The sequence below is a fragment of the Macrobrachium nipponense genome, chromosome 44 (assembly GCF_015104395.2).
Source record: "Macrobrachium nipponense isolate FS-2020 chromosome 44, ASM1510439v2, whole genome shotgun sequence".
In the NCBI taxonomy this organism is placed as follows: domain Eukaryota; kingdom Metazoa; phylum Arthropoda; class Malacostraca; order Decapoda; family Palaemonidae; genus Macrobrachium; species Macrobrachium nipponense.
In genome coordinates, this window is record NC_087221.1 from 44,887,410 (window position 1) to 44,893,093 (window position 5,684).

A 5,684-nucleotide genomic window follows, 5' to 3' on the forward strand; every position below is an offset into this window, starting at 1 on the left:
ATCGTGGCATATTTTCACTCTCTCTAATATCATCAAGTAACAGGCATAAAAATAAAAGTAAAAAAATACATATATTTATTAATCAATAGAATAAATCGTCAATGAAATATATACAACATATACAGTACAATGAGGCAAGATCAAAATCTCCAGTCTGGAAACGCTATACATATGTATACATTTATACAAAATCGACTAACAAATCAGCTTATGGACAGCGGAAAGATCATGTCATCATCATCGCAGGAACTGGGAGACATAGGAGGGAAATTCTCTGCCTGCGGAAAGCACTGGTGCTCGTTGTACACACAGGCATCAACGTAATCCCAAAATCTCTTGGCTACCCTGAATTTGATGTGGAGGTAGTTGTCGTTCCTGCGGTACGCCATGTACAAGACCTTCAGGTTATCGACGGGCGACACGAGCTCTCCTTCGACGGTGTAGGTCAGGGGCTGGCCGTGTTCCACGTCCATCCAGCTCCTGACGAGGACCTGCACGTCATTCAAGCTGTAGTGTCCCGGGAGTTCGAAGGGCAACTCTTGCACCAGTTCGTTCGACGTGTCGAAGAACTCGACGATCGTCGGAACGATGTTCTCGTCGTTGTCTGTCAATTCTTTCCCTCTCCGCCTCCTTTCTTCGAAGGTTCTCGCTTCGGCCTCGAACTTCAGCTTATCCCTCTGGACGCGAAGTTTGATCTCGAGGTCCTCGCAGTGACTCGTTTCTCGGGCGTCACTGTCCCCTTCAGATATACTGTCTGTCTCAGACTCCGACTCACTGTTGCTGTCACATGGACGTCGATCAGACGCCAAGCTTGCCACGTCGAACAAATTCTGGAGCCCGACGACGTCTTCTTCAGTGGAGGGCTTCCTTCCGAGGTAGAATACCCAGCTGAAGAACTGAAACAGTTTGATGAGAAGCATGGCCTTTTGATGATGAAGGAACCTTCGCGAAGGGGCCCACTGCCAACCACGGTCTGCTTCTGTGGAGCGCCTCAGGTCAAGTCTGGGAGGTTCACGACTCACACGGGTACACAAAGTCCCGCCCCAAAAAGGGGACATCCCCAAAATTTTAGGAGAGGTCGTTCCCTACTGGCCCTTTCGAAAATGCCCCGCCTACGGTCCGTTTGGAAGGTTTTGTTTGGGCGCAGAATCAGCTCCGGCTAGAGACCGTAGTATTTTCATTCATAATTTTAGAACTCGATGTTATCCACTACCTTACAGTGTTACTCATATGGAGAAATGCGATCCTCATTAATAAGAGAAATGAAAGTTATTCAGTTAGAATTTCAATACCTATCATTTCCATGTTCACTGGGTGGCCTCCCCTGGAGTGACATCCAGTTTTCTGTTATCCAATTCACACATTTTCACCCAAGAGCACATAACTTGCGACAGCCAATCAGCGCTTAGCAGGACGGTTCATGCGCGTCGTAAACAAACGTTATTGAAAACAGTGGGTAAGCATTGTGCCACGTGTTCTTCGGCGGGAATTGTGTATACACACAACACATACAAACACACACACCACACACACGCGCATATTAGCATATGGTTTTTACACAATACATACACACGTGTGTGTGGTTTTTTGAGTGCCTGTGTTAATACATAATTCCCGCCGGAGAGCAGGTGGCGCGATCCTTATCCACTGTTTCCAGTAACGCCCCCAAAATGGGTGAATTGGACGACAGAAAACTGGATGCCACTCCTGGGAAGGCGCTTGTTGGAAATGGAAATGATAAAGTAATAAAATTGTAACTGGAAAAACTTTGATTTTTCTTATAGCAATGACAATCGCATCTCTCCATTGACGTAAAATTCTAAAAGTACACATACATAATATATGAATGTCTTTTACGGTGATACAACTGTACAATATGTAGATAAAAGGTCATTAAAAACCTATTTGAACGTTGCAACCATATATTTCGAGCACTTCCTTCTGTAATAGGAGCACAGAAGGAAGTGCTCCAAATATATTGTTGCAACGTTCAAAAAGTTTTTAGGTGTTTTTTATCTTCACACACACACACAAATACACACACACACACACACACAAACACACACACACACACACACACATATATATATATATATATATATATATATATATATATATATATATATATATCAAACGTGTTTCTAACATTATCAAAATCACTTCCGTAATCGTTTTTTTTTCTTACGTAATTACGGTTTCCGGGTGTATTTCTAAGGCAGAGATGTAGTATATACAATAGGCTGATGTAACTACTGGGTGGTTAACTTTCAATAAGATAGAATGTTTATCTATCACTCAACCTCCCCGTAATAGAAGGAAGTGAATTTGTAGTAATTCTCCCTCACAGATGAGAAGTTATAGTAAATCTATCAGTTGGCCCACCAGCGAAGGAGAAATCTGACATCCTGTAGTGAGGATGTAAAAGAATCTATTTCGGCCCTAAGCGACGATGGAAATATTCTGCCCCCCCCCCCCCCCCCTCCTCCACCCGCGAGGCTGGATACGATGCAGGGGTTTAGCATCGACAGAACAGTCGTTCTTTAGACCTACAGGGCCCTTGAACTTGGAGATTAGGGATCAGCCAAGGCGAATAGAGTACTCTATTGGCCTTGGGATCAGCTTAGAGGAATGATGGCCATAGAGCTATTTGACGAAACTGGGAATCCTCTCCTCTTTAAGTCCTATAAGACAAGGTCATATGACTCCCATCACCTCCCCGCAAGGGAAAGAGATTAGCACATCGCTGACCAAGTGTGCCTACCCTTTCCAGGTATATTTCCTCCAAGAAAGGGCACAGGATTTAATCTTGGAGTTTAGTGTTAAGTTCCGAAGAGGGGGTGGGTGTGTGGGATCCAGAAGAATCGTTATTTAATTCAAAAGAATATTGGTGGCTGTTTTCGTAAAAATAACCATTTCTGAAAATGCACTACTACCCCGATAAACATCCATCTAGCTTTCCGTTTTCTGTTTCATTACTAATTCTTGAATTGAATTGAGTTGTAGAATTTAGGTCAGAAGCCAAACACCGGGGTCAGTGAAATAATTCAGTTTGTTCCGTTTCAAGGGAACAGTTCAGTATTAAGTCTGTCTAACATTTCAACAGCCACTTTTACAAAATGTTACGCCCCCTTCCAACAAAATCGAATCGCAGTTACTAAGTCGTATACATTATCTTTAGGTGCTGCGTTCGAAAACATAAATAATTGCACACGTCCACAACACAAGTCGGAAGTATACTTATCTATTTGATATAAAAAAAATCTTCTTAAAGTAAGGTCTTCCAAGATTAAAATCGGCTTCAGGAAAGAACAGGTCGAAGATTCTAGGGCCAAATAGGGTGCAAGGTTGAAGAGAGAGAGAGAGAGAGATAAGCCACGTACACCATTCTAATTTTATTGTGATAGTATGTATAACTGGATTTCATTGTCTTAATCCAATTATTTTCAATATTGAGTTTATATATATATATATATATATATATATATATATAGTATATAGTATATAGATATATATATATATATATATATATATATATATATATATATATATATATATATATTATAACTTGATCACGAAGTATATAAAACGTGATGCTATGTATAAATAAAGGTTTTTTTGCACGAAGGAAAAAAAGGAAAAAACGAGATAGTACTCGGCTATCTCGTTTTTTTCCTTCGTGGCAAAAAAAACTTTATTTATAATATATATATATATATATATTATATATATATATTATAAAAATATAGATATATATATATATATAATAATATATATATAATCATATATCTATATTATAGTTATATATATATATATATATATATATATATATAATAATATTATATATATATATAATATATATATATATATATATAATATATATATATATATATATTATATATATATATATATATATATCTATATATATATATATATATATATATAATATATATATCTATATATATATATATATAATTATATATATATATATATTTAATATATATATATATATATATATATTATATATATTTATATATATATAAATATATATATATATATATATATATATATATATATATATATATATCTTATATATTATAATATATATTATATATATATAAAATAGAGAGAGAGAGAGAGAGAGACGAGAGAGAGAGAGAGAGAATCACAACATACATAACAGTGATGATCTACTCTCTTTTAGTCTAGTGATTGTCACCTGTAACCCCTCCCCCCCTTCCCAGTCGTCGAGCGGCAGGGACCCTCACTGTTCCTCCCCCTCTGGAGTCCAGTGGCCGTCAGCAGACGCCCACCCCACCTCTTCCTCCCCCTCTATGGTCCGTTTCGCCCAAACTCGGGCTTTCTCAAGAAAGAATTACTATATAGAAACATCATCTGCTCTATTTTTTGTTGCAGTTTTCTTAATCCACTGGTGACGTCTGTGATTCATTGTTGGAGAATTTCTTCTATCTCCTTCCAGGTGCTTCTATCATTACTACTAAGAAAATAAGCTTCAGAAGTAGTTTCTGAGCTTGGGTGTGCCAGTATTAACGCTAGTTAAATGCATTGGTATTAGACCGGACGAGATCAATTAATGCTGATGATTCAGGACCCATTTCTTGCCAAAATTACTGTAAATGTATATACTAGCCTCGCCTCCTTTGAGAGCACTAAATTATTCAGCATATTTTTCAAATGGAAAATCTAAATGACTGAGCCACTTTGAGAGTGGAATTTTAGGATTATTGTTTTTACAGTAATTCTTAATTATCAGCTAATAATGTAAAATTGACTTAATTATACCTCTTTTCATTTTAGGACCAGAGATATCTGCCACCACACAGGAACTACTGTCTGGGACATGATTTTATTGTACGGCTTGCCTTTGCTCACATAACCAAAATTCTGGCTAATTCTCCTGTACGGTAGCTTTGTTACTACACACGGCTTTGTAACTTGCGGGGCATACAAAACAGCACAAAGGAGGTTGTCCATGAGTCGCATACCATAGATGAAGAGGACATACTACCATGACCTCAGGCCACACACTTTCAAACATAAGGGATTTTGTTGGTGTTACAGGTATGTAAATTTTTAAAAAATACAAATTAATAATACACTAACCTAAATTCATATCAGGTATCCTAACTTCAGATGCTACTTGGTTGACTTACAAACAGTACATAATCATGAGCTGAACTTCACACTGTCTTGTATTCCAAAATGGCATTATCTAGCATATACCCTTTGAAAAATTTATTTTAATCACAAATATGTCAATGTACTGACCCTTCTGGTGGTACCATTTACACTGCCTTGTATAGAACAATGTAGAAAACTAATGGTTCTTTGCTGTTTGTTTGTATGTACGTTGCATGGAACCAGTGGTTATTCAGCAATGGGACCAACGGCTTTACGTGACTTCCGAACCACGTCGAGAGTGAACTTCTATCACCAGAAATACACATCTCTCACTCCCCAATGGTTCTTTGCAATATCCTGTCAACTCAGCTGCACTGCTATCTCCCATATACCTTTACTCATTCCTTGTTTTCTCCCTGTGAACAATCCCAGTAATCTAGATATTTCACTCTGTGGTTTCAGTTGAAAATAATTCATACCGTACTAATAAATGGTGTACCAAACAATATGGCCTTTCTGTATTAACTGGATAAATAAAAAAAAAA